The sequence below is a fragment of the Scyliorhinus torazame genome, chromosome 10, assembly GCF_047496885.1.
Source record: "Scyliorhinus torazame isolate Kashiwa2021f chromosome 10, sScyTor2.1, whole genome shotgun sequence".
Lineage (NCBI taxonomy): Eukaryota > Metazoa > Chordata > Chondrichthyes > Carcharhiniformes > Scyliorhinidae > Scyliorhinus > Scyliorhinus torazame.
This window is the reverse complement of record NC_092716.1, coordinates 43,075,320-43,095,205: the sequence shown is the minus strand read 5'-3', so window position 1 is coordinate 43,095,205 and position 19,886 is coordinate 43,075,320. Positions and strand designations below refer to the sequence as shown.

Genomic DNA, 19,886 nt, shown 5'->3' with positions numbered 1-19,886 from the left:
AAGCACTTCTCTTTGCAGGGGCAGGCCAGTCGATTTCGGCGGCGAGAGAGCAGCTGGTTAGTCAATTTCAGCGGGAGCATTGCGGAAGGAGGTTGCTGGGAGGTAAGTCAACCTTTAAAAGCACTTCTCTTTGCAGGGGCAGGCCAGTCGATTTCGGCGGCGAGAGAGCAGCTGGTTAGTCAGTTTCAGCGGGAGCATTGCGGAAGGAGGTTGCTGGGAGGTAAGTCAACCTTTAAAAGCGCTTCTCCTTGCAGGGGCAGGCCAGTCGATTTCGGCGGCGTGAGAGCAGCTGGTTAGTCAGTTTCAGCGGGAGCATTGCGGAAGGAGGTTGCTGGGAGGTAAGTCAACCTTTAAAAGCACTTCTCTTTGCAGGGGCAGGCCAGTCGATTTTGGCGGCGTGAGAGCAGCTGGTTAGTCAGTTTCAGCGGGAGCATTGCGGAAGGAGGTTGCTGGGAGGTAAGTCAACCTTTAAAAGCACTTCTCTTTGCAGGGGCAGGCCAGTCGATTTCGGCGGCGAGAGAGCAGCTGGTTAGTCAGTTTCAGCGGGAGCATTGCGGAAGGAGGTTGCTGGGAGGTAAGTCAACCTTTAAAAGCACTTCTCTTTGCAGGGGCAGGCCAGTCGATTTCGGCGGCGTGAGAGCAGCTGGTTAGTCAGTTTCAGCGGGAGCATTGCGGAAGGAGGTTGCTGGGAGGTAAGTCAACCTTTAAAAGCACTTCTCTTTGCAGGGGCAGGCCAGTCGATTTCGGCGGGAGTGGAGCTGGCTGGTTGGTCAATTTCAGCAGGAGCTGAGAATTTTTCTTTTTTTTTTTTTGAATTAGTTTTTTAGGCGGGAACAGGAAGTCGACCCGCGGACCTCTGGGAAGACCCTCCCAATAAATTCTGGTGGAGAGGAAACCCGAGACACTACACGTGTAGTGTCTCCCACCCGCCCTCCTCCTCTAACCTAATAATAAAACCCATTGGTCTGAGGTAAGTACCATATTTTTATTATATTATTATTATTTTTGATAAAAATTTAATTTAGTTGTTAGCCAGATCTTGGTAGAAAGTTAGAGGAATGGCAGGGAAGGGAGTGCAATGTTCCTCCTGCAGGATGTTTGAGGTGAGGGATGCAGTTAGTGTCCCTGCTGATTTTACCTGCAGGAAGTGCTGCCATCTCCAGCTCCTCCAAGACCGAGTTAGGGAACTGGAGCTGGAGTTGGAAGAACTTCGGATCATTCGGGAGGCAGAAGGGGTCATAGATAGCAGCTTCAGGGAATTAGTTACACCAAAGATTGGAGATAGGTGGGTAACTGTAAGAGGGACTGGGAAAAAACAGTCAGTGCAGGGATCCCCTGCGGTCGTTCCCCTGAGAAACAAGTATACCGCTTTGGATACTTGTGGGGGGGACGACTTACCAGGGGTAAGCCATGGGGTACGGGCCTCTGGCACGGAGTCTGTCCCTGTTGCTCAGAAGGGAAGGGGGGAGAGGAGCAGAGCATTAGTAATTGGGGACTCTATAGTCAGGGGCACAGATAGGAGATTTTGTGGGAGCGTGAGAGACTCACGTTTGGTATGTTGCCTCCCAGGTGCAAGGGTACGTGATGTCTCGGATCGTGTTTTCCGGGTCCTTAGGGGGGAGGGGGAGCAGCCCCAAGTCGTGGTCCACATTGGCACCAACGACATAGGTAGGAAAGGGGACAAGGATGTCAGGCAGGCTTTCAGGGAGCTAGGATGGAAGCTCAGAACTAGAACAAACAGAGTTGTTATCTCTGGGTTGTTGCCCGTGCCACGTGATAGTGAGATGAGGAATAGGGAGAGAGAGCATTTAAACACGTGGCTACAGGGATGGTGCAGGCGGGAGGGTTTCAGCTTTTTGGATAACTGGGGCTCTTTCTGGGGAAGGTGGGACCTCTACAGACAGGATGGTCTACATCTGAACCTGAGGGGCACAAATATCCTGGGGGGGAGATTTGTTAGTGCTCTTTGGGGGGGTTTAAACTAATGCAGCAGGGGCATGGGAACCTGGATTGTAGTTTTAGGGTAAGGGGGAATGAGAGTATAGAGGTCAGGAGCACAGATTTGACGTCGCAGGAGGGGGCCAGCGTTCAGGTAGGTGGTTTGAAGTGTGTCTACTTCAATGCCAGGAGTATACGAAACAAGGTAGGGGAACTGGCAGCGTGGGTTGGTACCTGGGACTTCGATGTTGTGGCCATTTCGGAGACATGGATAGAGCAGGGACAGGAATGGATGTTGCAGGTTCCGGGGTTTAGGTGTTTTAGTAAGCTCAGAGAAGGAGGCAAAAGAGGGGGAGGTGTGGCGCTGCTAGTCAAGAGCAGTATTACGGTGGCGGAGAGGATGCTAGATGGGGACTCTTCTTCCGAGGTAGTATTGGCTGAAGTTAGAAACAGGAAAGGAGAGGTCACCCTGTTGGGAGTTTTTTATAGGCCTCCTAATAGTTCTAGGGATGTAGAGGAAAGGATGGCGAAGATGATTCTGGATATGAGCGAAAGTAACAGGGTAGTTATTATGGGAGACTTTAACTTTCCAAATATTGACTGGAAAAGATATAGTTCGAGTACAATAGATGGGTCGTTTTTTGTACACTGTGTGCAGGAGGGTTTCCTGAAACAATATGTTGACAGGCCAACAAGAGGCGAGGCCACGTTGGATTTGGTTTTGGGTAATGAACCAGGCCAGGTGTTGGATTTGGAGGTAGGAGAGCACTTTGGGGACAGTGACCACAATTCGGTGACGTTTACGTTAATGATGGAAAGGGATAAGTATACACCGCAGGGCAAGAGTTATAGCTGGGGGAAGGGCAATTATGATGCCATTAGACGTGACTTGGGGGGGATAAGGTGGAGAAGTAGGCTGCAAGTGTTGGGCACACTGGATAAGTGGGGCTTGTTCAAGGATCAGCTACTGCGTGTTCTTGATAAGTATGTACCGGTCAGACAGGGAGGAAGGCGTCGAGCGAGGGAACCGTGGTTTACCAAGGAAGTGGAATCTCTTGTTAAGAGGAAGAAGAAGGCCTATGTGAAGATGAAGTGTGAAGTTTCGGTTGGGGCGATGGATAGTTACAAGGTAGCGAGGAAGGATCTAAAGAGAGAGCTAAGACGAGCAAGGAGGGGACATGAGAAGTATTTGGCAGGAAGGATCAAGGAAAACCCAAAAGCTTTCTATAGGTATGTCAGGAATAAGCGAATGACTAGGGAAAGAGTAGGACCAGTCAAGGACAGGGATGGGAAATTGTGTGTGGAGTCTGAAGAGATAGGCGAGATACTAAATGAATATTTTTCGTCAGTGTTCACTCAAGAAAAAGATAATGTTGTGGAGGAGAATGCTGAGCCCCAGGCTAATAGAATAGATGGCATTGAGGTACGTAGGGAAGAGGTGTTGGCAATTCTGGACAGGCTGAAAATAGATAAGTCCCCGGGACCTGATGGGATTTATCCTAGGATTCTATGGGAGGCCAGGGAAGAGATTGCTGGACCTTTGGCTTTGATTTTTATGTCATCATTGGCTACAGGAATAGTGCCAGAGGACTGGAGGACAGCAAATGTGGTCCCTTTGTTCAAAAAGGGGAGCAGAGACAACCCCGGCAACTATAGACCGGTGAGCCTCACGTCTGTAGTGGGGAAAGTCTTGGAGGGGATTATAAGGGACAAGATTTATAATCATCTAGATAGGAATAATATGATCAGGGATAGTCAGCATGGCTTTGTGAAGGGTAGGTCATGCCTCACAAACCTTATTGAGTTCTTTGAGAAGGTGACTGAACAGGTAGACGAGGGTAGAGCAGTTGATGTGGTGTATATGGATTTCAGCAAAGCGTTTGATAAGGTTCCCCACGGTAGGCTATTGCAAAAAATACGGAGGCTGGGGATTGAGGGTGATTTAGAGATGTGGATCAGAAATTGGCTAGCTGAAAGAAGACAGAGGGTGGTGGTTGATGGGAAATGTTCAGAATGGAGTACAGTCACAAGTGGAGTACCACAAGGATCTGTTCTGGGGCTGTTGCTGTTTGTCATTTTTATCAATGACCTAGAGGAAGGCGCAGAAGGGTGGGTGAGTAAATTTGCAGACGATACTAAAGTCGGTGGTGTTGTCGATAGTGTGGAAGGATGTAGCAGGTTACAGAGGGATATAGATAAGCTGCAGAGCTGGGCTGAGAGGTGGCAAATGGAGTTTAATGTAGAGAAGTGTGAGGTGATTCACTTTGGAAGGAATAACAGGAATGCGGAATATTTGGCTAATGGTAAAGTTCTTGAAAGTGTGGATGAGCAGAGGGATCTAGGTGTCCATGTACATAGATCCCTGAAAGTTGCCACCCAGGTTGATAGGGTTGTGAAGAAGGCCTATGGAGTGTTGGCCTTTATTGGTAGCGGGATTGAGTTCCGGAGTCGGGAGGTCATGTTGCAGCTGTACAGAACTCTGGTCCGGCCGCATTTGGAGTATTGCGTACAGTTCTGGTCACCGCATTATAGGAAGGACGTGGAGGCTTTGGAGCGGGTGCAGAGGAGATTTACCAGGATGTTGCCTGGTATGGAGGGAAAATCTTATGAGGAAAGGCTGACGGACTTGAGGTTGTTTTCGTTGGAGAGAAGAAGGTTAAGAGGAGACTTAATAGAGGCATACAAAATGATCAGGGGGTTGGATAGGGTGGACAGTGAGAGCCTTCTCCCGCGGATGGATATGGCTGGCACGAGGGGACATAACTTTAAACTGAGGGGTAATAGATATAGGACAGAGGTCAGAGGTAGGTTCTTTACGCAAAGAGTAGTGAGGCCGTGGAATGCCCTACCTGCTACAGTAGTGAACTCGCCAACATTGAGGGCATTTAAAAGTTTATTGGATAAACATATGGATGATAATGGCATAGTGTAGGTTAGATGGCTTTTGTTTCGGTGCAACATCGTGGGCCGAAGGGCCTGTACTGCGCTGTATTGTTCTATGTTCTATGTTCTATGTTCTATCATGTGGGCCCCGTATCACTGCAGTAAGGCTTCTGTACTCAAAACCTCCTGCAGTGAAGGACAACATACCATTTGCTTTCCTAACTGCTTGCTGCACCTGCTTTCCCAACTGCTTGCTGCACCTGCATGCTTGTTTTCAATGACTTGTGCACAAGGACATCCTGGTCCCTTTGTATGCCAACATTTCCCAATCTATCACCATTTAAGTAATACTCTGCCAGTCTGTTTCTCCTTCTGAAGTGGATAACTTCACATTTATCCATGTTATACTGCATCTGCTATGCATTTGCCCATTCACTCAACTGGTCTAATTTACCTTGAAGCCTCTTAACATCTTCTTCACCATTTCCCTTCCCACTAACTTTTGTGTCTTCTTCAAACTTGGAAATATTACATTTGGTTCTCTCATTCAAATCATTGATGTATATTGTACTGATCCCGGTGGGACCTCACTAATCACTGCCTGCTATTTTGAAAAAGACCCAATTATTCCTACTCTTTCCTGTCAGCCAATTAATTCCCAATCCATGCTAGTATATCACCCTCAATCCCATGAGCTTTAGATTTGCACCCCAATCTCTTTGCTGGGACTTTATCAAAAGCTATCTGAAAATCTAAATACACCACATCCACTGGTTCACCCTTATCTATTCTATTAGTTACATCATCAAAAAGCCCCAGTAGGTTTGTCAAACATGGTTTCCCTTTCATTAATTGATTTTCAAAGTGTCCTATCATCACATCTTTTATTTTACATCTTTTACATCCCCGCTCAGGTTCCCATTCCCCTGCCACTCTAGTTTAGACTCATCCCCCCCAACAGCAGTGGAAAATATCTCTGAGGATATTGGTCTCGGTCCTGCTGGGGTGCAACCCGTCCAGCTTGCATAGGTCCCACCTTCCCAAGAATCGGTCCAATGCTTCAGGAATCCAAAGCCCTCCCTCCTAGGCCATCTGGTCAGTCACACATTCGTCTGGTCTAGTCTCCTATTCCTGGCACTGCGAGTTAAATCTGAAATTACTACCTTTGAGGTTCTGCCTTTTAATTTATCTCCCAGCTCCCTATGTTTGGCTTTCATGACCTCATCCCTCTCCTTGCCTGCATCACTGGTACAGACATGGACCACAACCTGTTCGGAATGCCCTGCAGCCACTCAGTGACTGCTCCCAGTGAGCCAGAGAAGACACAGCCAGGAGTGAGGCACAGCGAAGAGTGAGTTTGGGAATTTGAAGCTAGGTGGGAATTCGAAGCTGGGTGGGGAGGAGGTGCTTTTTATCCCTGCTAAGTAGTTTTTCTTTTCATTGTCTATTTATTTATTTATTTTCTTTTGTTTTTTGGAATTGTAGTTGTATAAGTTTACCTAAGGTTTAAGACATGGCAGGAGATCCCAGACCCGTGTCATGCTCCTCGTGTGCAATGTGGGAGCTCAGGGACACCGACTCTGGCTCCTTCACGTGCAAGAGGTGTGTCCAGCTGCAGCTCCTGTTAGACCGCTTGACGGCTCTGGAGCTGCGGATGGACTCACTTTGGAACATTCTCAATGCTGAGGACTTTGTGGATAGCATGTTTAGTGAGTTGGTCACCCCGCAGGTGAAAATTACTGAGGGAGATAGAAAATGGGTGACCAAAAGACAGAGCAAGAGTAGGAAGGTAGTGCAGGTGTCTCCTGCGGTCATCTCCCTGTAAAACAGGTATACCGCTTTGGATACTGTTGAGGGAGTTGGCTCACCAGAGGAAGGTAGCAGCAGCCAGGTTCATGGCACCGTGGCTGTCTCTGCTGCGCAGGAGGGCAGGATGAAGAATGGCAGGGCAATAGTGATAGGGGACTCGATCGTAAGGGGTATAGACAGGCGGTTCTGCAGACGCAATCGAGACTCCAGGATGGTATGTTGCCTCCCTGATGCAAGGGTCAAGGATGTCTCGGAGCGGCTGCAAGACATTCTGGGGAGGGACGGGGGGGGGGGGGGGTGAACAGCCAGCTGTCATGGTGCATATAGGCACAAAATGGGATGAGGTCCTACAGGCTGAATTCAGGGAGTTAGAAGTTAAACTAAAAAGTAGGACCTCAAAAAGGTAGTAATCTCAGGATTGCTACCAGTGCCACGAGCCAGTCAGAGTAGGAATGTCAGGATAGAAGGGATGAATGCGTGGCTCAAGAGATGGTGCAAGAGGGAGGGATTCAAACTCCTGGGGCATTGGAACCAGTTCTGGGGGAGGTGGGACCAGCACAAACCAGATGGTCTGCACCTGGGCAGGACTGGAACCAATGTCCTAAGGGGGTGTTTGCTAATGCTGTTGGGGAGGGTTTAAACTAATGTGGCAGGGGGATGGGAACTGATGCAGGAAGTCGGAGGGAAGTAAAAAGGGTCCAGAAACAAAAAGCAGTAAGGGGGAAAGTGTAAGGCAGAGAAGCCATAGTCAAAAATCAAAAAGGGCCAGAGTACAGGGTACAGTGACTGAGGAGAGTGTGAAAAGGGAGGTGGCAAATGCAGGATTGAGGATGTTGAACCTAAATGTGCGCAGTGTACAGAACAAGGTAAACAAGCTTGTTGCGCACATTGAAATTGGCCGGTACGATGTTGTGGGCATCACAGAGACGTGGCTGCAAGGGGATCAGGGCTGGGATCTAAATATACAAGGATATATGTCCTGTCGAAAGGACAGGCAGATGGGCAAAGGGGGCGGGGTTACATTGCTAGTAAGGAATGAAGTTAAATCGATAGCAAGGTGTGATAGAGGATCAGAAGGCATAGAATCGCTGTGGGTAGAGTTGAGGAATCGCAAAGGTAAAAAGACCCTGCTGGGAGTTATGTACAGGCCTCCTAGCAGTAGTCAGGATGTGGGGCAGAAAATAAATCAGGAGATAGATAAGGCATGTGAAAAAGGCAATATTACAATAATCATGGGGGATTTCAATATGCAGGTGGACTGGGAAAATCAGGGGCAAAATTCTCCCCCAACGGCGGGATGCCCGCCGACTGGCGCCAAAGCCGGCGCCAATCAGACGGGCATCGCGCCGGCCCAAAGGTGCGGAAGTCTCCGCATCTTTGGCGGCCTAGCCCCAACATTGAGGGGCTAGGCCGACACCGGAGGGATTTCCGCCCCGCCAGCTGGCGGAAATGGCGTTTGTTGCCCCGCCAGCTGGCGCGGAAATGCGGCGCATGCGCGGGAGCGTCAGCGGCCGCAGGCAGTTTCCCAGCGCATGCGCGGGAGCGTCAGCGGCTGCTGTCAGTTTCCCGCGCATGCGCAGTGGGGAGAGTCTCTTCCGCCTCTGCCATGGTGGAGGCCGTGGCGGAGGCGGAAGGGAAAGAGTGCCCCCACGGCACAGGCCCGCCCGCGAATCGGTGGGCCCCGATCGCGGGCCAGGCCACCGTGGGGGCACCCCCCGGGGTCAGATCGCCCCGCGCCCCCCCCCCCAGGACTCCGGAGCCCACCCACGCCGCCTGGTCCCGCCGGTAAATACCAGGTTTGATTTACGCCGGCGGGACAGGCAATTCCTGGGCGGGACTTCGGCCCATCCGGGCCGGAGAATCCAGCGGGGGGTCCCGCCAACCAGCGCGGCCGGATTCCCGCCCCCGCCCAATCTCCGGGAGCGGAGACTTCGGCGGGGGCGGGGGCGGGATTCACGGCGGCCAACGGCCATTCTCCGACCCGGCGGGGGGTCGGAGAATGACGCCCCAGGTTGGTAGTGGATCCCAAGAAAAGGAATTTGTGGAATGTCTAAGAGATGTTTTTTTCGAGCAGCTTGCGACAGAGCCTACAGGGAACAGGCAATTCTGGATTTGATGATGTGTAATGAGGCAGACTTGATTAGAGAACTTAAGGTGAAGGAACCCTTAGGGAGCAGTGACCACAATATGATAGAATTTATTATCCTACAGTTTGAGAGGGAGAAGCTGAAGTCAGATGTAACAGTATTACAATTAAATAAGATGGTATCCTAATTAAATAACGGTATTACAATTAAATAAGATGTAACGGTATTACAATTAAATAAGGATAACTACAAAGACGAGGGAGGAGCTGGCCAGAGTTGATTGGAAAAGGAGCCTAGCAGGGAAGACAGTGGAATGGCAATGGCAGGGTTATTAGGGAGGCACACAGAAATTCATCCCAAGGAGGAGGGAACATGCTAAGGGGAGGACCAGGCATCCATGGCTGACGAGGGATGTCAAGGACAGCATAAATGCTAAAGAAAAAGCATACAAAGTGGCAAGCATTAGTGGGAAGCTAGAGAATTGGGAAGCCTTTAAAAGCGAGCAGAGGACAACTAAACAAGCAGTAATGGGGGAGAAGATGAAGTATGAGTGCAAGCTAGCTAGTAATATAAAGGAAGATAGGAAGAGTTTTTTTAATATATAAAAGATAAGATAGAGGCAAAAATAGACATTGGACCACTGGAAAATGTGGCTGGTGAAGTAATAATAGGAAACAAAGAAATGGCAGACAAACTGAATAGTTACTTTGCATCAGTCTTCACGGTGGAAGACACCAGTGGGATGCCAGAGCTCCAGGAGAACCAGAGGGCAGAGGTGAGTGCAGTGACCATTACTAAGGAGAAGGTTCTGGGGAAACTGAAAGGTCTGAAGGTGAATAAGTCACCTGGACTGGATGGACTACACCCCAGGGTCCTAAAAGAGATCGCTGAGGAAATTGTGGAGGCATTAGTGATGATCTTTCAGGAATCATTGGAGGCAGCAAGGGTCCCAGAAGACTGGAAAGTGGCTGATGTAAGACCGCTGTTTAAGAAGGGAGGGAGGCAGAAGGCGGGAATTATAGGCCGGTTAGCCTGACTTCGGTCATTGGTAAGATTTTAGAGTCTTATTAAAGATGAGATCGCAAAGTACTTGGAAGTGCATGGTAAAATGGGACTGAGTGAGCACGGCTTTGTCAAAGGGAGGTCGTGTCTGACAAACCTGTTAGAGTTCTTCGAGGAGGTAACAAGAAAGTTAGACAAAGCAGAACCAGTGGACGTGATTTATTTAGATTTCCAAAAGGCCTTTAACAAGGTGCCGCATAGGTGACTGTTAAATAAGTTAAAAGCCCATGGTGTTAAGGGTAAGATCCTGACACGGATAGAGGATTGGCTGACTAGCAGAAGGCAGAGAGTGGGGATAAAGGGGTCTTTTTCAGGATGGCAGCCGGTGACTAGTGGTGTGCCTCAGGGGTCTGTGCTGGGACCACAACTTTTCACAATATACATAAATGATCTGTAAGAAGGAACTGAAGGCACTGTTGCTAAGTTTGCAGATGATATAAAAATCTGTAGAGGGACAGGTAGTATTGAGGAAGCAAGGGGGCTGCCGAAGGACTTGGACAAGCTAAGAGAGTGGAAAATGAAATACAATGTGGAAAAGTGTGAGGTTATGCACTTTGGAAGGAGGAATTTAGGCACAGACTATTTTCTAAATGGGGAAATGCTTAGGAAATCAGAAGCACAAAGGGACTTGGGAGTCCTTGTTCACAATTCTCTTAAGGTTAACGTGCAGGTTCAGCCGGCAGTTAAGAGGCCAAATGCAATGTTAGCATTCTTGTCAAGAGGGCTAGAATACAAGACCAGGGATGTACTTCTGAGGCTGTACAAGGCTCTGGTCAGACCCCATTTGGAGTATTGTGAGCAGTTTTGGACCCCGTATCTAAGGAAGGATGTGCTGGTCTTGGAAAGAGGCCAGAGGAGGTTCACAAGAATGATCCTTGGAATGAACAGCTTGTCGTATGAGGAACGGTTGAGGACTCTGGGTCTGTACTCGTTGGAGTTTAGAAGGATGAGGGGGGTCTTATTGAAACTTACAGGATACTGCGAGGCCTGGATAGAGTGGACGTGGAGAGGATGTTTCCATTTGTAGGAAAAACTAGAACCAGAGGACACCATCTCAGACTAAAGGGACGATCCTTTAAAGCAGAGATGAGGAGGAATTTCTTCAGCCAGAGGGTGGTGAATCTGTGGAACTCTTTACCGCAGAAGGCTGTGGAGGCTTTATGGGTGTCTTAAAGACAGAGTTAGATAGGTTCTTGATTAATAAGGGGATTAGGGGTTATGGGGAGAAGGCAGGTGAATGGGGATGAGAAAATATCATCCATGATTGAATGGCGGAGCAGGTTCGATGGGCTGAGTGGCCTAATTCTGCTCTTATGTCTTATGAACCTCCTGGACCCTGGCACCAGGGAGGCAACATACCATCCTGGAGTCATGCCTATGACTGCACGAACATCCATCTGTCTCCCTTATTGCTCTCCGACTCTTTTTCTCTCCCCTTGTGCAGCTGAGCCATTTGTGGTGCCCCAGATCGGTTTCTTGCTGCATTCCCCGGAGAAACTGCCTCCCCCAACAGTATCCAAAATGGAAAGCCTGTTAGAGAGGGAGATTGACCCAGCCTAGTACTTTTGTTCTGTCTGGCTGTAGCCCATTCCCTTTCTGCCTGTGCACTCTCTACCTGTGGTGCGACCACCTCAATGTATGTGCTATCGATAAAGATCTTGGACTGGATTCTCCGCTCCCCGACGCCAAAATCGTGTTTGGCGACGGGGCGGAGAATCCGTTTTGGCACCAAAATCGGGAGCGGCGCCTGTTTCTGAATTCTTCGCCCCCTGAAAAGTGGCAAACTCCGTGCCGATTATCCACCACCTCAGGCCATTGCCTGAGGCCCGCCCCGCAATGCTCCATTCCCGAAGGCCGAATTCCCATCGCCGTGGGTTACGTGTGCTCACACCATTCGTGAACTCGGCGCGGCGGCTGCGGACTCAGTCCGGGGCCGCCACAGTCGGGCGAGGGCTGATCGGCGGGCAGCGGGAGCTTCATTCGGGGCTGGGGACAATGTGGGTGGGCAGTCCGGGGCACGCGAGCGTTCGGAGGGGGGGGGGGCACTACTTTGGCGGTCCAGGTCCGCGGGTTGAGTCCGCCATGGAGCATGGCGCGGCCACTGCAGGCTGCCGCCATGCGCATGCGCGGCCTCTGACCTGGAAGTGCTGGGGGCCTTTTCGGCAGCTAGAGCTGCGAGCTCTACGCAGTCTCCCTGCTAGCCCCCAGGCTTTTGATGCATGGGGGACTTAGTTTGCAAAACAGAGAATCCTGCCCCTCACCTTGCGGATGCTGCACAGTGACTCCAGTCACTGCTCCAAATCTGGTTGTCGAATAGCTGCTGCTGGAGACACTTCCTGCACATATGGTTACCCTGGCAGTGTCCCCGACTTCACACATTGCATAAGCAGAATATTCCACATAGCTGAGCTGCCCTGTCATTACGCACTATTAAATTACTCCCTTTCCTTTGACTTCCTCTAGCTTAGAGTATATTAAGGACAGTAGAAATACTCACCCGCTCCTATTTACCAAGGCTGCCACTCTTCATTCTGAGGAGAGGTAGAAAAAGAAAGCATCACCTGGCTCCCTCCTCACCGAACTCTTTTAGTCACCAAACTCCAACATTAGCCCAGTCGACTGCACGCCAAAGCCACACTCCAGTGCAGATAAAGCTGCACGTTAAATATTCAACTGAATCTAGCCTCTGGAAACCTGTTAAAGCCAGTTATCAAATTAACTAGTTACGGCTGTAAGCTGAGCCGGACTTCTTCCAACACAAAAAGGAATTTTTTGTTAATTGCTCCATTAAAGAAAGACTAGACTTCAGGTAGGCATTAACCCTTAATTTAAATCTTAAATTCCCTCAGTACCAAACCCCAAATTTAGCACTCTGCTGTAGTCCAAAGCCACACTCCAGTGCAGAAAACAAAAGTGTTAATTAATTGAATTCTAGTGTCACCAGTGTGGTGATCCACTGTAATAGGAGATGTAAGGTAGGACCTGCACTACAGGTTCGCCGGTAGCTCCTGCCAGCTGGCTCCGCCCAGGGAGAACTATATAAATATGCATGACCTCCAGTGCCCTGGCATTTCGCCAGCTGCAGCAGGAGGCCACGCATCTGACTGTAATAAAGCCCAGTTTTACCCAACTTTAGTCTTTGCAATGTATTACAGTCAAATTTTCCACAGAATGGATATCCGAATTAAGCCCGATCGCCTGCAACTGGATCCTCACTCGCCTGACACCAGGAAAGACTTTACTCACTGGCTAGCATGTTTCGAGGCTTACATCAACGCGGCGGACCCCGCACCAACGGAGGCTCAGAAGATAAACGTCCTGTACTCCAGACTGAGCTCCAGCGTGTTCCCGTTGATCCAAGACGCCACGACTTACACAAAAGCAATGGAACTCCTCAAAGAAGGCCGCCAAATACGCAAATCTCCTCGTGCGCGATGCCTTCGTGACGGGGATTGCGTCGGACCACATCCGAGAACGATTGCTGGAAGGGGCCACGCTCGAACTGGCGGAGGCGAAAACCTTGGCGCTCTCCATGACGGTCGCATCCTGTAACGTACAATCATACCTCTCCCGCCGAGCTGCCCACCCTTCTACCCCTTCCTACCCCTCCTGGACCCCGCCGACGAACTCCTCAGCCGGGGCCCTGCCTTCGCAATACGCCTGCGCCGCACGCCGATCCGTGCACCCTGGGGGTCCCCGCTGCTGCTTCTGCGGTCAGCAGAAGCAACCCCGCCAACACTGCCCGGCCCGCACTGCCGTTTGTAAAGCCTGCAGTAAAAAGGGCCACTTCATGGCGGTGTGCCATGCCCGAACAGTCGCTGTGATCGCGCCCGCTATCGCCCCCTCCCCCACGCCAGACGCACAATGGGAGTCGCCATCTTGTCCTCCCGGGTCCATGTTCAACCAATGGGTGCCGCCATCTTGTCCCCCTTCGGCCACGTGCGCCCCATGGGCGCCGCCATCTTGTCCCAACCCCGCAATGTGTGCACCATGGGCGCCGCCATCTTGCTCCCCACAGGGTCCCCGGACATTGCGACATCGGAACCGCACACGCTCACCACCCGAAGCATCCGATGGCTACCCACAGCTCGCTTCGATGGCGCTGGACAAATCCCGCCCGCACAACCTGGCCACCGCGACGACAAAGTTTAAAATCAACGGCCACGCGACCTCGTGCCTGCTGGACTCCGGGAGCACCGAAAGCTTTGTTCACCCAGATACAGTAAGGTGCTGCTCCCTCGCGGTCCACCCTGCCAATCAAAGGATCTCCCTAGCCTCCGGATCCCACTCTGTCCCGATCCAAGGCTTCTGTACAGTCAGCCTCACGGTCCAGGGCGTAGAATTTAGTAACTTCCGCCTTATGTCCTTCCTAATCTCTGCGCCGCACTCCTGTTATGGAGATGCCGGCGTTGGACTGGGGTGAGCACAGTACAAAGTCTTACAACACCAGGTTAAAGTCCAACAGGTTTGTTTCGATGTCACTAGCTTTCAGAGCGCTGCTCCTTCCTCAGGTGAATGAAGAGGTCTGTTCCAGAAACACATATATAGACAAATTCAAAGATGCCAAACAATGCTTGGAATGCGAGCATTTGCAGGTGATTAAATCTTTACAGATCCAGAGATGGGGTAACCTCAGGTTAAAGAGGTGTGAATTGTATCAAGCCAGGACAGTTGGTAGGATTTCGCAGGCCAGATGGTGGGGGATGAATGTAATGCGACATGAATCCCAGGTCCCGGTTGAGGCCGCACTCATGTGTGCGGAACCTGGCTATAAGTTTCTGCTCGGCGATTCTGCGTTGTCGCGCGTCCTGAAGGCACTTTGCTTTACCGCAAACCCACGGATAACCTCACGATGCTCCACTTCTCCAGCTTCCACCCTAAATACATTAAAGAAGCCATCCCCTATGGGCAAGCTCTCCGTATACACAGGATCTGCTCAGATGAGGAGGAGCGTAACAGGCATCTACAGACGTTGAAAGATGCCCTCGTACGAACGGGATATGGCACTCGACTCATCGATCGACAATCCCAACGCGCCACAGCGAAAAACCGCACCGACCTCCTCAGAAGACAAACCTGGGACACAACCGACAGAATACCCTTCGTCGTCCAGTACTTCCCCGGAGCGGAGAAACTACGTCATCTTCTTCACAGCCTTCAACACGTCATTGATGACGATGAACATCTTGCCAAGGTCATCCCCACACCCCCACTACTTGCCTTCAAACAACCGTGCAACCTCAAACAAACCATTGTTTGCAGCAAACTACCCAGCCTTCAGAACAGTGACCACAACACCACACAACCCTGCCATGGCAAACTCTGCAAGACGTGCCAGATCATCGACATGGATACCACTATTACACGTGAGAACACCACCCACCAGGTACGCGGTACATACTCGTGCGACTCGGCCAACGTTGTCTACCTCATACGCTGCAGGAAAGGATGTCCCGAAGCGTGGTACATTGGCGAGACCATGCAGTCGCTGCGACAACGAATGAACGGACATCGCACGACAATCACCAGGCAGGAATGTTCCCTTCCAGTCGGGGAACACTTCAGCAATCAAGGGCATTCAGCCTCTGATCTCCGGGTAAGCGTTCTCCAAGGCGGCCTTCAGGACGCGCGACAACGCAGAATCGCCGAGCAGAAACTTATAGCCAGGTTCCGCACACATGAGTGCGGCCTCAACCGGGACCTGGGATTCATGTCTCATTACATTCAACCCCCACCATCTGGCCTGCGAAATCCTACCAACTGTCCTGGCTTGATACAATTCACACCTCTTTAACCTGGGGTTACCCCATCTCTGGATCTGTAAAGATTTAATCACCTGCAAATGCTCGCATTCCAAGCATTGTCTGGCATCTTTGAATTTGTCTATATATGTGTTTCTGGAACAGACCTCTTCATTCACCTGAGGAAGGAGCAGCGCTCTGAAAGCTAGTGACATCGAAACAAACCTGTTGGACTTTAACCTGGTGTTGTAAGACTTCGTACTGTGCGCACTCCTGTTTGGCCTGGACTTCCAGTGCAACCTCCAGAGCCTCACCCTCAAAATTCGGCGGGCCCTTACCCCTCCTTACCGTTTGCGGCCTCGCGACCCTCAAGATCGATCCCCCTCCCTTTTTGCCAATCTAACTGCGGATTGCAAGGCCGTTGCCACTAGGAGCAGACGGTACAGCACTCAGGACAAGACCTTCATCAGGTCCGAAGTCCAGCGGCTGCTTGAGGGTATTATCGAGGCCAGCAACAGCCACTGGAGAGCCCAAGTGGTAGTGGTTAAAACTGGGGAGAAACACAGGATGGTCGTGGACTACAGGCAGACCATCAATCGGTAAACACAGCTCAACGCGTACCCCCTCCCACGCATATCTGATATGGTCAATCAGATTGCGCAGTACCGGGTCTTCTCAACAATTGACCTGAAATCCACCTACCACCAACTCCCCATCCGGAAGTCGGACCGGCCGTACACTGCCTTCGAGGCGGACGGTCGCCTCTACCACTTCCTTAGGGTCCCTTTCGGTGTCACAAATGGGGTCTCGGTCTTCCAAAGAGAGATGGACCGAATGGTCGACCAGTGCGGTTTGCGGGCCACCTTTCCGTACTTAGATAATGTCACCATCTGCGGCCATGACCAGCAGGACCACGATGCAAACCTCGATAAATTCCTCCGCACTGCCACTCTTCTCAACCTGACCTACAACAAAGAGAAGTGTGTGTTCAGCACGTCCCAGTTAGCCATTCTCGGCTATGTAGTCCAAAACGGACTTCTCAGGCCCGACCCCGAGCGCATGCGCCCCCTCATGGAACTTCCCCTCCCCCACTGCCCCAAGGCCCTCAAACGCTGCCTGGCGCTCTTTTTCTACTACGCTCAGTGGGTCCCAAACTATGCGGACAAGGCCCGCCCCCTCATCCAGTCCACCCAATTCCCCCTCGCGGCCGAGGCACAACGCGCTTTCGCCCGCATCAGAGCAGACATCGCCAAGGCCGGGATGCGCGCAGTGGATGAGTCACTGCCTTTCCAAGTAGAAAGCGACGCGTCAGACATCGCCCTTGCCGCCACTCTAAACCAGGCAGGCAGACCCGTGACATTCTTTTCCCGCACCCTTCATGCCTCTGGAATTCAACACTCATCCGTCGAAAAGGAGGCCCAAGTTATCGTTGAAGCTGTGCGGCATTGGAGGCATTACCTGGCCGGTAAGAGATTCACTCTCCTTACGCACCAACAGTCGGTAGCCTCCACCTTCAATAACACATAGCGGGGCAAGATCAAAAATGATAAAATCTTGTGGTGGAGAATCAAAGCTCTCCACCTATAATTACGAGATCTTGTATCGCCCCGGTAAACTCAACGAGCCCCCAGACGCCCGCTCCCGAGGTACTTGTGCCAGCGCACAAGTGGACAAACTCCAGCCATTGTCACCCAGGGGTCACTCGATTGTATCATCTGGTCAAAGCTCACAATCTGCCCTCTCCGTCGAGGAAATAAGGACAGTCACCAGGGACTGCCAGGTTTGTGCGGAGTGCAAGCCGCACTTCTACCGGCCGGACCGTGAGTGCCTGGTGAAGGCTTCCCGCCCCTTTGAACGCCTCAGTGTGGATTTCAAAGGGCCCCTCCCCTCCACCGACCGTAACACGTACATTCTCAGTGTGGTCAACGAGTACTCCAGATTCCCCTTCGCCATCCCATGCCCTGAAATGACGTCTGCCACCACCGCCAGCACCGACTTCGCCGCCACGTTACGCCGCTCCCAACAAAGCACCGGACCGGCTGATCCTTTGACGAACTCCGGACGGTCAACATGGACTTTTCTTTTCCTACCACTGTACATAATTGCACTAATTGTATATAGTTTCACGTCACCCCCGCCGGACTCATTTTTAACAGGGGGTGAATGTGGTGATCCACTGTAATAGGAGATGTAAGGTAGGACCTGCACTATCTTCGCCCTGTTCGGTTTCGCCGCCTACATCCACAGTGACAGGGGATCCTCATTCATGAGCGATGAGCTGCGTCAGTTCCTGCTCAGCAGGTGTATAGCCTCCAGCAGGACGACCAACTACACCCCCTGGGGAAACGGGCAAGTAGAACGGGAGAATGGGACGGTTTGGAGGGCCGCCCAGCTGGCCCTACGGTCCAGGAACCTCCCAGCCTCTCGCTGGCAGGAGGTCCTCCCTGACTCTCTACACTCCATCCGGTCACTATTGTGCACCGCCACTAATAATACACCCCATGAACATGTTTTTACCTTCCCCAGGAAGTCCACATCCCGACTTGGCTCGCTGCTCCAGGACCGGTCATCTCCGTAGGCACGTCCGGCTCCACAAGGCGGACCCCTTGTGGACAGGGTTCACCTGCTCCACGCCAACCCTCAATATGCCTATGTTGAGTTCCCCGACGGTCGCCAAGATACTGTCTCACTCAGGGACCTGGCGCCATCAGGTTCCACCCCAACACCCCCCCCCCACCAATGTGCCCCCCCCCACCTCCCACCGCGCCGCCAATATTGACTCCACCAGACCACCCCCCCTCCCCTTTTCCGCACAAGAGGACGAAGAGGACTTCTGCACACTCCCGGAGTTACCCGATGATTGGTCAGCATCAGCACCGCCATTGGTGCCACCTCCACCACCGCCAGCACCGACTTCGCCGCCACCATTACGCCACTCCCATCTAATCTTTATTAGTGTCACAAATAGGCTTATATTAACACTGCAATGAAGTTACTGTGAAAAGCCCCTAGTCGCCACATTCTGGCACCTGTTCGGGTACACAAGAGGGAGAATTCAGAATGTCCCATTCACCTAACAAGCATGTCTTTCGGGAATTGTGGGAGGAAACCGGAGCACACGGAGGAAACCCACGCAGACACGGGGAGAACGTGCAGACTCCACACAGACAGTGACCCAAGCCGGAAATCAAACCTGGGACCCTGGCACTATGAAGCAACAGTGCTAACCACTGTGCTACCGTGCTAAATAAAAATATTGCACTAAGTAGTGGGGGCAAGGAATTAAATTTGGGAAGATGTGGTAAAACAATGAGTAGAGACAAGACACAAGAGAAAAGTGTCAATGTGGGAAATGATAAACAGACCGTAACGGGAAGGGTTAGAGATTACAGAGAGTACAATTCCAAGAGTAAATCATCATCAGTAAGGTTAGCGGGTACAAATATAACAAAAGGAGACAAGACATGTCACCAGAATGCTTATAATATTCAAATCGAAACAGATGAACTGATAGCGCAAATAGAAATAAATGCTGCTGGAATGGCAGATTAGGAGCTGAATATTGAAGGTTAGGTGACATTTAGGAAGGACAGGAAGTTAGGAAAAGGTGGTGGGTGGCTCGTTAGATAATGATGGTATTAGCACATTAGAGAGGGGTGACCCAAATTCGGGAAAACAGGATGTAAAAACGGTTTGGGTAGAGATGAGAAAGGCAAGGAGTCACTAACCGTAACCATACTGTAAGACGGGGAATAAAGGAAGAAATACTGGGACATTATCAGAAAGGTTGCCTCCTTCATTCAGGGGTGCAAATGCCCCTTTAAACAGTGGTAGGTTTTATATCTTATTTTCAAAAGATTAAAACAAAGATACTCACTGACTTTATTTGGAGGCTTACATTCCAAGGAATGTTCTGCTCAAATTCTGCCTTCAGAAACCTCCTCCAAGATGACAGTGTAATCAGGATTGGCTGCAGGTTTCGACCTAAGTTTCCAGTTCTTATCAAGTACCAGTGGTAATTGATGAATGGGGTTTAGTAATTCTAGCAAGATACTTATACGCCACTTCACTCCCAATCTGTCACAGTTGATAAGGGTCCTTGTCTATACTTTTTACATAGAATGGAAATCTAATTGTAAAATGTTTCCCAATAATCTTAACACTGCCCAGAGGAAGAATTCAACAATTTGTCATTCAAAAACATTTCAGTGGCTCCTAAAGCGTAACCAAACTCAAAATAAATTGCTTCTTTATTTCTTGATTGATAGTTCTCTGTATTGCCTGGTCTGAAGTGGGATCATTAGAAATTAGGTGCTATCGAAATAAACATTATATTGATTTTGGATTTGTATCGACAACACTGCAG

General features: G+C 50.7%; 1 protein-coding gene across 4 annotated transcripts in view; it reads right to left on the bottom strand.

The window, feature by feature from the left end:
• The window catches only part of uraha (urate (5-hydroxyiso-) hydrolase a), a 113,844-nt gene that overhangs the window by 49,020 nt on the left and 44,938 nt on the right, over window positions 1–19,886 (bottom strand). Inside the window, exon 1 of one of the 4 annotated variants that reach the window (XM_072518029.1) lies at window positions 12,277–12,757. The exons of the other annotated variants lie outside the window; for them this stretch is intronic. The gene's annotated coding sequence lies outside the window, so the exon portion shown is untranslated. Of the gene's footprint in view, window positions 1–12,276; window positions 12,758–19,886 lie in introns of those variants that run through there. 4 annotated transcript variants of the gene reach the window in all.